At 37.9% G+C, this 12,052-nt stretch overlaps 1 protein-coding gene across 2 annotated transcripts in view; it reads right to left on the bottom strand.

Annotated features, from left to right (window-relative positions):
- Nucleotides 1-12,052, bottom strand: part of add3a (adducin 3 (gamma) a) — a 159,091-nt gene that overhangs the window by 145,586 nt on the left and 1,453 nt on the right. The window contains exon 2 of one of the 2 annotated variants that reach the window (XM_067416253.1): nt 7,132-7,173. The exons of the other annotated variant lie outside the window; for it this stretch is intronic. The gene's annotated coding sequence lies outside the window, so the exon portion shown is untranslated. The remainder of the gene's footprint in view (nt 1-7,131; nt 7,174-12,052) is intronic. 2 annotated transcript variants of the gene reach the window in all.

Raw genomic sequence — 12,052 nt, 5'->3', positions numbered from 1 at the left:
CTACTTCAAAATTCAATGTGTTACCATTTATTAGAGCTGCCCGATTAATCGTTCAAAGAGCACAATCTCGATTCAAACACCCACGCGATCTTATTCCTAAATGACAATGATTCGCCTGTGTCTTTTAAACCTTTGACAAAAATCACAGTGAACATTCAGATCTATGTTGGCCCTGCCGCTGATCCAGAGATTGCAGTTGTCATGTAGAAATTAAACAGCTTTTTAAACCACACAATATCATTATTTCTATGTTACGAATACTCATATTATCACAGGATACCTGGGACAAAAGTTAATTGTTCGGATAAAAAAGAAAAAAGAGTTTACGGTAGCGATCAAAATAGAGTAACTTGGTGCTTCCAATAATGATTGCATGCATTACATAGTTACACCAGTAGGTAAAAAAATGTATTTGTCCTATCTTACAAATTATGAGCTCAAAAACGCTGATTCATCCAGAATCCACTTTTAAATTGACTGCAGCAAAATTTTGTGACAACCTTTAGTAAATTAAATAGTTATTTTGTTTAGTTTTCTGTTCAGAATCAAGTGTTAATCGCAATCTCTATTTGTAGCTAAAAATTAATTTTGAGATTTAATAGCATGAGAATTGGAGTAAAAATTGCAACTTCACCAATTAGATTTCCCGAATAAATTCTCATCTTTTCATCTTAACTCTTTCCCCACCAAAAACAGAATTTACCGTGGGGGTGCTATTACACATCTCCTGAACGAGTACAGTCTCCGGATCAAAACACAGGCGAAGAAGCAGCAGAAACAAGTGATATCATATCAGATGCATGTTAAATAACACGATCAACATTAAACAGCATATTATAAATCAAAATGTTACTGCCTAATGTTACTGAATGAAACATCGACCCAGGACGAGCTACAGGACTCTGAAGCTTTTGGGGGGTTGATGGACTCAATCTACTCCATCTGTGTTTTGATTATCGTTCCTGATTTAGTCTTTGGCAAAAATGTGATTCGAACAACTTTTTTCTTTAAAATATAGCTTTTTTTGTACAAAAATTACCTATATTCAAGTGTTGAAAAAAAAAGATTAGAATAAAGTGAGCCCGATTTTACGAAAATGCGTATAAATAGTACAAGTTCGCAATCTCGTGTGCATATGGTACACGTTTTTTTGTGTGCATATGATACGCACTTTATGGCATATTATACACACGAACCCCCCACCCCACCACCGTAAACCTACCCAAGAGCGTGTCATATGCACGCCATAAAGTGCGTATCATATGCACGCGAAAAGCTGCGTAGCATTTGCACGCCAAAACTAATTTTGCCGTATACATTTTACGAGATTTCACACTCGTGCTATTTATACGCATCACCAAGAGATCGTGTTGAATAAAATATGTTTTTATTCGTTTAAAATCAGAGGATCTTTTCTTTCTTTTGGTATATTGCATGTTCACATATTCATACAACAAAATACTCTGGGGGACAATAATTTCCATGAAATTATTATTATTATTTTTTGAATGCTAGCGGGACATTTTTTTTTTTAAGTGTATATATATATATATATATATATATATATATATATATATATATATATATATATATATATATATATATATATATATATATATAGATTCTGCCTGGTCATGAAAACTATCCTTCACTTTTTGCTCTTTTAGTGAGGACAGAAACATAACTCGACTCTGGAAACTTGTCGCATCTCCTTTAAACAGAAGGACGTTGTAAGAGGACATGGAAAAGATCTCATGGGCAAGACATAAGCCCATTCAAAGTCTGTGAAAAGGGTCCTTAGTGTCACGTCCGAAGCGATCTCATGGGGTCCGTCTTCCTCTCACTTCCTGTGGTGGGATAGAGTTGTGTTACAGGCTGTGAGAACCATCTCTATGGGGCCTGTTTCCACCCACACATGTATAAAGAGATTATTCTGACCCTAATCCCACAGAGACGCCATTCCTGACAATGATGCTGTCTTATGCCACACCGGCTCATCCAATTATATTACAAGACTTGCTCATGTTGCGCTCTGTCATTTCGCTTGTTCGTCTATAATCAAATAACCCCGCAGAACAATATGTGGATATGTCTAAGACCACACTGCGCTGCTGTGCGCCGTTTTGTGGGTTCATAAATCTAGTGTTGGACTGGTTAACTACAGGAATCTGGAATGTCAGTGCAGATGTTCTTCTCCAATGGACTTTAGGTTGTAAAACTCTCTTCCAATGATAATAAGAGATATTCCTCTCTTAAAAGGGCATTTCTTAGGTCAAAGACATCAAGGGAAAGAACATTTCCATGTGTCGTCTACAACCCATGTACATGACCTTAAAAAACGAAAGCAAAAATGGTTTTGGCCTTAGGACGATGCACAAATGAATGACTGTTGAGAGACGGCTGCTGGAAAGAATCTGTCAAAAAGACGCAAGTACTGGCTCTGAATAACCTGAATGAAGTATTAGTTAAAATCACAGAAACAGCATCTGCCTTACTTCTGATAAAGATGTTTGCAGTTAAAACTATTTTACTATTTAATAATGTACCATTTTAAGATAAGAACATTAAACTTTCACAGACAGACTAGCATACATTAAATATTTATTACATTTTGGTGCCAGTTTTACAAACACTTTCACCATTTTAACTATGATTATACATATCGTTCATATTTACTCATTCATTTTACAGTATCACTATGATTTAGACGTTTTTCCACAGAAACCCTCCTGGAAAGGTTGCACTTTTAAATTCGATCTCTTTTATAGAGTCGGTACAGCTACAGACATTCAGATATTTTTATTGCTTTGCATCTCGTAATCTGCTTTTGGTTCTGTTTTGTAGTTGTTTTTCAAATGTGAAAATGTGGCTTAAGTGAATTCCACCTAAAAAATGCTTCAGATCAGAGTCTGATGAACTAAAACCTTTTCAATTATACAAAGCTTTAACCTGTTAACTCTCAGTAAAAGGACATTTGGTGCACTTTTGAATTCAAATGCCTTTTTATTCATCACATATTTTTTAGTAAATCATTGGAAAGCCTAAACCCTCAAAATGAATCCTCTAAAAAACAAAGTTTTAAAATTGGACATTGCCTTACCATATAAACGGTACTTTAAAGGGGGGGGGGGGGGGGTGAAATGCTGTTCCATGCATACTGAGCTTTTTACACTGTTAAAGACTTGGATTCCCATCCTAAACATAGACAAAGTTTCAAAAACTAATGTTGGACGTTTGATGGAGTATTTCTGTGTTAAAAATACTCCTTCCGGTTTCTCACAAGTGTCGGAGAGTTTTCTTCGAGTATGGGTCGGTTTGACGTTAATAGATCGGAAGGTCCTTGTATGGGCCGTACGGGCTCTTCTCCCGGTAGGGTGCGCGCGCGCGTGACTAGAGCGAGAGAGAGGAAATGCACGCCCATAAACACTCTCTCAGGTGCAGATCCACTCGTCCGTGAACACTTATGACGCGCTCCAGCTCCACTTTATTCCTATGAGTGACTTCAACGCTTCAGCACAGCATTCCCGGAAGGCAGCGCTGCATTTGAACCGATTTGAACGCAGAAATGACGGGAAGCTTCACAACATCGCGGATTTCCACGGTAAATGCTGTCACAGGACTTCAACAAATCATACCAAAGAAGTGTGTTTTTGACGGAGTGGTCCCAGCGATAAAGGTTCGGTCCTGCTTTGGAAGCAGCCGGTGAGTAAAACTGCTTCAAATGTCTGTGCTGTTGGCTATCGTCGCGTGAGTAAACATCAGTAAACGACACGATCGCGTGCTTCGTCATTCAAATGCGCTAACGGACTCCATTGTTGTTCTATATAACGTTATACTAGTCTGATGTGCAAAACCGTTTTGCTTGCTACTGCTAAGGTTTAGTCGCATACAATAGTCCATAAACCGAATCATGTCCTCATAAACTGCGAGTAAAGACACACAAATGTTGACAGGTCACTAAATACAGTACATACCACAGAGACAGACGTCCTGCTGTTGCTGTTTCTCCTGTTCAATTTATTTCAGCCTGATTCTGGATCTCGTATTAGCTGAATCCGATCGATAGCATACATGGGTCGATAGCATACTTGGGTTTCTCCACGCTTGAGGACGTCACCGCTTTGCGCGCTCGTCATTCTTTAGCTCCGCCCACACGATACGCCTCCAGGCGCTCGTTTTTTCCGGAAAGACTCGGTACAGCCTATATTTCTTTTATAAATATAATAAAACTAAAGACTTTTCGGAGATATGAAGGATGCAATACTACTCTATAGGTACTCAAGATTGACATGAGATTGACTGAAACTCAGTGTTTCAACCCCCTTTAAATCCAGACTCCTCCCCCTAGGGGGTGGTGTCATCTTTCACATTTGACTAAATTTACTGCACTACATCAGCTAAACTTATTTGCAGCCAGGGTCGTCTAGTAACTCTCCTTTGGCTTGCGAGCTTGAAAAACCAAACTTTAGTCCAATCTAAAAACGTACAATCTTAAACTTTAGGCCAATCACATGGTGTATAGAGTCGGTGGGCGGGGCTTAACATAATGGCGGCAGAGTTGTGACGGTTCCGCATGAATTCCCTGCTACTTGAAAACGAATAAGATGCTGGAGAACAGAGGTCTTTTGAATCGGCTTTGGCCGCGACTCTGGAAGAGAAAAGAACAAAGAATGGCGCTGAAGTTTTTCTAAAAAAAATGTCTCTGACTACGTCACATTACTCGCTGCTCTAGTAATCGTAGCACTATCCTAACGCGTACAGAGGGAATTTGAAAGAACCGTTTATCCCGCCCCTCGGATTGAGCCCAGACCCAACATCTAGGAACCAAAGCGTTGCCCAACTGTTAAGAGCTGCCATTTCTGTTGCATATTAGAAACATTAAAAGGCAAACAATATTTCTACGAATTCTACTTGTTTGAGCAGTGTAGCGGAGACCATTTATCAGCGTGGAGCAAAATTAGAAAGCGCAGCGCGAGCTCAGAACAGGTACACACAGGACGATCTCGATCACGTGACACCGTTACCACACAACGATAAGACATCCAGTGAAAAAGATTTTAATTCGCCACAGAATTAAAAACACCACAGTGAGATCTGATGAGAAGTATTTAAATTCAGTGCAGAATTCTCTGTAATAAACCATAGATAGATCAAATGATGTGGAAACCAGGATAAACATTGTGCCATGAGCGAACAAGTTATAGAAGGCTCTCCAGTACACAAATCACCACCATTCACCATGGATTTAATGTAGTAATGCTAACTGTAACCATGGTTTTGTGGCAGAAATAGTCGAATATTTTTACATTATTCATTTCAGGGTTCATGCTAACTTTTGAGAGTGAAATTTTTTTACAGTGCCTTTTTACAGTGCCTCCCTTTTTTCAGCATTTCAAAGCTCTAAATATAAACAAATTTTAATGCTAATTATAATGTGATGTAGCCTGGATGCCAGCCGCCCACAACATTTTTAGGTCAGGCGGTTCGGTCTGGCCTCGATCCATAGAGGAGTATTTATGCAGAAACTGTTCGGACCAATGAAATCATCAGGGCGGGCTTTAGACGATGATGGACAGATGATCAACAGTAACGTAATCATCACGTCATCAAAGGGGCATGGATTATATTTGTTCAAATCCTAAACGGAGAGCTTGTTTGTATCTGCATTCACCTTCACTATTTCTCTCTGAAATGATGATCATGTTGGGTAAGTACTCTGTGTATCATTAAATTCTTTTATTTTACAACACCGGCAAAGATCGTTTATTTCAGTACGCGTGCAGACAGGGTTGCCAAGTTTTTACAACAAAACCCGCCAACTACTAGCCCTAAACAGCTTCTCGGGGGGGTTCTCTGGGAAAAAAACGGTGTTTGGTTGGGTAAAACGTGTGTTATTTTGGCAAGGTTGCTGCTAAAATTCACACTCATGGGTCTATATATAACATAATAGTCGCTTCAACCTGCGGGTATAGAAAATAATTCACGGGAAAAAAACGCGGACTTGGCAAAACAGTGCAGTTGATCTCTGGTGACATTTGACAACTAGCGCAATGCGTCGCTCCATTGCTCTGATTGATTGTAGCTCTATCCAATTGAGGTCTTTCCTGGTTCGGTTGAAACACGCCCCATAAGCACAGCCCAATGGAGCAGTTTCAGACTCATATTCTGACTAGAACTGAGTATGACCACGTCAGGCTAAATTTGATGATTTGTAAAACCAAAAGTTTAAAGATACAGGAAAACTAACACTTCACACCAAACAAACACTTATTAAAAAAGACAAAAATGACCACTATAACCAGAAGATAGCAGCATAGGAGCACTTACTGACTTATTATTTACCATTTCACTCCCTAATATATGGCACAAAGAAAGAAGGTCACAAAGTCTCTTGAAAAACAAAAACCTTTCATCAAATTGTGGTTTAATTACACGGAAATTAAGTGAAGAGTGCTCCTTTTATAATCACTGAAGCTGTCGGTCAGTTCAGTATGGTACATTTAATAATAAGAATACAATATCGATTGCAGTGTGGGTTAAAATGCAGATAATCCATAGTCAATTTAAAAAATACCTAGTTTGGCATTTTTGAGGGCAGGATTAGGCTATTGGCACAACATACATTTGCATACAAAAGTGCTCTCAGCTGCAACTCTTTGGTTGCTGTGCAAATGGTGAAAAAGAACCAGGTTAAAAACAAACCTGATATTGGAATCGGCAAGACCAAAGAAAGCGAGAGTAACTTGCACAATAAAAACACCACCACAAGCACTCACACACACTCCGCACATCCTCAAAACAAAATGAAAAGTTTCCATGGCAGAACGCAGTCAGCATGTGGAGCTCATATGTTTCTGATAAGCGTTAATGGGGAACTGTGAGGTAATGATGAAGTCATGCTTGTCCACTGGACAGGTTCAAATAAAAGACTGGTGCTTTCCAAATGGTTTCATACTTAAGCACTGACACACACTGTTAGCGCAGGCAAACACACACACACACACACACACACACACATGCAGAAATGAGACTGGTTCACAGCGCTTGTCAGGGCAAGAGAAGATAAAATTACAGTTTATCTTTACACACGGCAGGATAACACACACACTCCCAAATCTCTATGTATCTGACCTCAGAAAGCATTCTTAGCCAGACGGAGGGTTTTTTCCTCATCTGAAGAAAGAAAAACAGAAAGAAGCCTGGTCATCTGCAATATTCATGTGCTCCTTATGAAAAATGCGCGAAGTGAGAGACAAGCAGGACACACCCATCGCCGTCGAGCCAGAAAAAATGGAGAAAGGCTTTTAAAAAAAACTCAAATTCTAGGATTAAAGACCAACATGTGCATTTAACTTACAATCTAGTGTTTGCCAAAGTCCAGAAAACTGTTTATCTACACAACGAAGGCCACTTTCAGAGAGGGTGGCCATTTCCATAACACCAAAAAGGAGGACACTTTGTGGCATTCAGTGAGGCAAGAATAACTGCATAGGATATATCTACGATACATCTTGATCCAGAACAATGTGTAACAGAAAAGGCAAAAAAAGTGTTTTTTCACAGTATTCGTATTTATTCATTGTGATGAAGACATTCAAGACAGTGCTGACCACTGAGATGAGACGGGCTCGCAAAGTGCACAGTGCAAGAAAACTAAATACAGAAAAAATGAATTTGTGCTCTTTTGTCTAGACAAATGTGCTCTATTCCGGGTTAAATGGCGTTTGGCGGTTCGGCGTGTTAACATTATGATATGACGTAGCACGTGGATCAGCATCAGATATTTATTTGACACCGCTTAGAGCCAAACCTTTGTTTAACTAGAGATCTTACAGCATTTGACACTTTGTGCTTCCCAATAAAAACTCTAGAGCGGGGTTTTTAGGCCAATTCAGCACAACTCCAAAAAGGAGGACAATTGAGAGTCCGCACTGGACGCCTGACAGGGGGCTTAAATTAGGGACTGTCCTGTCAAAATACGGACGTATGGCCACCCTACTTTCAGAATATGGTTGTCAGTCCTGTATTTGACTTAAGCCCTATTCGGACTGGATTAGTTTAACATGGGGACGTGGGGGTAAAGTAATTATTACCAGAGGTTCTCTGTGATTTTAGTCCCGTCCGAATGTGCCATCTCGGTAATCATTACGGACAATGTCAGTAAAGATTACCGAGACTTTTACCTTCTGTAAAAAGGTCTGGAAAAATGACCTCAGGTAATACTAATCCCGTTCGAATAGACCTGCTGTAAAAATGTATGGTAAAATTCCATCATTTCCTGTTTTAAAAAAGCGCATTTTGCGACCTTGGAGGCGCTTGAAGCATTCGGTTGCGTTGTAGGTGGGACAAATCTGTGGCAAACGTCCGGTATTTTCCGCATATCATTTAAAGCAAAAAGAAGATCAAAAGCACTTATTAGAGGCACAACACTTATTTTAGCTCTAGGAAAGTGTCTATTACCAACATAATCCAATCAGAATCGTTAGACTGGACCTAACTGTTTATTAAAACACACATTATATTGGAGACGGAGTTCACTGGCGCTCAGGTTGTGTGTTTGCTCACGTGATAACGGTAACGTCATACGCACATGACGTCAAGGAGGTGCGTAAAGCGAGTTACTCCTCCCACTTCTGCTAGTTTTACTGAGATGTCTTATCCCGTGCGAATTGGCCATTAATATTACAGACGTCCTGAGGTAAAATGACTTTACCCCCATGTCCCCATGTTAAACTAATCCCGTCCGAATAGGGCTTTAAAGGACAACTCCGGTGAGAAATGACCCTAGGGGTAATTAACAGATGGTTACTGAGTAGATCGTTCTCTGGGATGCGTTTTCATGATAATCGAATGTAAAGAGTTTTATCTCTAAAAACAGATTAGCTTATAACGCTTGTCAATGGGGCACAGAGTAAGTGAAATTAAATCGCTAGTTAATACCACTAACACGGCTCAAAATAGCCTCACACTAACACGGTAGCATAATGAGGGTCCCTACATGCAAACCAAAGCATTGAGAACTTTGTAAGTGTACAAACAGTTTCATAAGAAGATACTTTATAAACACAGCGCATAACGCGTTTACGGACAGCAGCCATCCTGGAAAACAGTCTCGACTAGTCGAGCCACGAGCGCTGTGCTAAGTGAGCTGGTCGATAGGAATTAAGGTTGTGAAATCTAAATACATGGACATTTTTAGTTTTATTTATTTATTTTCTCTGTTGCGTTCAGTGTTTTCTTCCAGAAACAACGAACCATATGAGATTCCAAGTCACAGTTCATCCCTTAGCACAGCGCTCGTGGCTCGACTCGTTGACACTGTTTTCCAAAGATGCCGCCTGCCCGTAAACACGTAATGGACTGTCTTTATAAAGTTTGATATTATAAAGTATTATATGATTATAAAGTATAACTGTTTGTACACTTACAAAGTTCTCAATGCTTCGGTTTGCATGTAGGGACCCTCATTATGCTACCGTGTTAGTGTGAGGCTATTTTGAGCCGTGTTAGTGGTATTAACTAGCGATTTAATTTCACTTACTCTGTGCCCCATTGACAAGCGTTATAAACTAATCTGTTTTTAGAGATAAAACTCTTTACATTCGATTATCATGAAAACGCATCCCAGAGAACGATCTACTCAGTAACCATCTGTTAATTACCCCTAGGGTCATTTCTCACCGGAGTTGCCCTTTAAAGGGATTGTTCACACAAAAATGAAAAGTATCCCATGATTTACTCACCCTCAAGTCATCCTAGGTGTATATGACCTTCTTCTCTCAAACAAAAACAATTGGGAGTTATATTAAAAAAAAGTCCTGGCTAATCCAAGCTTTAATAACGGCAGTTACCATGTGAGGTCCAATTCTACGGTGGAATCCACTCAAAAGGAAAGACCTGGAACAATAATCAACAGGCTATTTGTTCTAACTAAAACAGTTTTTACTAAATGTTGCATTTTAGGAGCAGTGAGTGTCATTGTCCGGAGCCCTGTGTTTGTTCAATGTTATTAACACTGGCTTTGTTTCAAATCATAGTAAATCTCACTATACCCCTAAGGGCCATAAACACCATAGACATTGTGATGGATGCCCAATCTTGAATATTTGCTGGCATCCCTGCTACCCACACTGCAATTTGGGGCATAATAGGCACAGAGCACACCTAAGATGGCACAAGTGCTGACTAGGAAGGCAGCTCATTAGGATTTGAGACAGAGCCAAACACATTTTAGTCAGCGTCCTGAATATGAACAGAGGGCAAGTTCAGGCTTAATTAAATATTAAAAGCTCATAAGAGGCTTTATTGTACATACACACCTTGCCCTGCAGTCAAATTAATTGTAACTTTCTTTTATCTAATGTACAAGCTTGACTAAATTAGAATGAGTTATGAATCGGGATCTCCAATTAAAGAATAAAAGAATTACCAAAATGCAATGACAGCTTTATGAGCACAAACATATCAATGTGTGTGCCTTTGACTTATGACTATGCATCAGCAGACCTCAACAATAATAACAGCTTTCAGCAGGCCCGGGGCCAAAGGCAGAGGGTTTTCAGCCGGCTGAAAAAACAGCCTATAAGCTATTATTTATTTAAAGAAACCTTCACATTATATATATGTACAGCCATGTATAACCATGTAGGAACTAGGAAGACACATCATGGCCACTCCAGGATGACAATGTCAAGATCCCCCAGGTGAAAAAGACATACTAAATGTATTAAAAGTGTACTTAAGAATGTTTTTAGTACAATTCAAATATAACATAAACATACTACTTAAATTTCAAGTGCATTTTTAATACATTTAATAGTACATCCTTTTCAACCTGGGCTTTGTTCTCCAGTAACTTTTATTCAATGATGTCATATTCCAACACAATCACATGAGACTGTGTATTAATAGTATAAGTGTGCAATCGTCGAATGTACGCCAAAATGAGTTTTGCCGTGCATACACTACGCAGTTTTTCGCGTGCCTATGATATGCACTTTATGGGGTGTATATGGCCCTTGGGTAGGATGGGGGCAGGGTTTGAGCATAATAAGTGTGCATCATATTCACACGAAAACTGAGTACCATATGCAAAAACTAATTTTGCTGTATACATTGCACATTCGTACTATTTATATGCATTTTTGTAAGAGAGTGTGCTTTTTAGTAATACAGGTCAACTGAAATGTTCTACAAGATATAGGACAATAGCTCTGCCATAGCACTTTATTGATCTTTCATTTATTATGATGTATTTGTCAAGAGAATTTGTATGCTGCTGTACTTTTTTAATGTACTCAAGGAATTTATTTTGTAAGGTATATGATATAGTACATTTAAGTTTTCTATACTATTTCAAAGTGTGCCCGTGTCTTAACATTTATATTTAATAATCTTGCACTTTTTATACCACTCTGAATACTGAAAAAAACAGCATTATAATATACTAGTAGCGTAAAATTAATTTATTTGTAATATACTGAAATGCTATTAAAATGTTCTTGAAGTCCATTAAAATTAATTATTAAAAATATATTTTAAATACATTTTTAAAGAAATACATTTAAATTGCACTAAATGTACTTAAAGTTGTTCCATTTTAGCACAATTTAATATATTAAAATATATTGCAAATAGCATAAAATTGAACTCAAGCATATCTTAAAATACACTTAATATACTTGAAGTTGTTTCAAAATAATACATTTAATATGCATTTAGTATAGTGTAATTTAAATATACTAAATATGTCCAAAAAAGCACAATTTAAATATATTTCTTTTCCACCTGGGCCACCAGAGTCATATTGTAAAAGTGGTTGATATTTTTAGATTTAAAATAATATAGGCCTATATATTTTTTTGTTTTATGTTGTATTATATAGCGGTATATATATATATATATATATATATATATATATATATATATATATATATATATATATATATATATATATATATATATATATATATATATATATATATATATTATACACATACATACATACATACATTAAAGTATTTGTTTTAAATAAATTATTTTATTTTAAAAG

The sequence above is a fragment of the Pseudorasbora parva genome, chromosome 14, assembly GCF_024679245.1.
Source record: "Pseudorasbora parva isolate DD20220531a chromosome 14, ASM2467924v1, whole genome shotgun sequence".
Classification (NCBI taxonomy): domain Eukaryota; kingdom Metazoa; phylum Chordata; class Actinopteri; order Cypriniformes; family Gobionidae; genus Pseudorasbora; species Pseudorasbora parva.
This window is presented reverse-complemented; position numbering and strand designations above follow the sequence as displayed.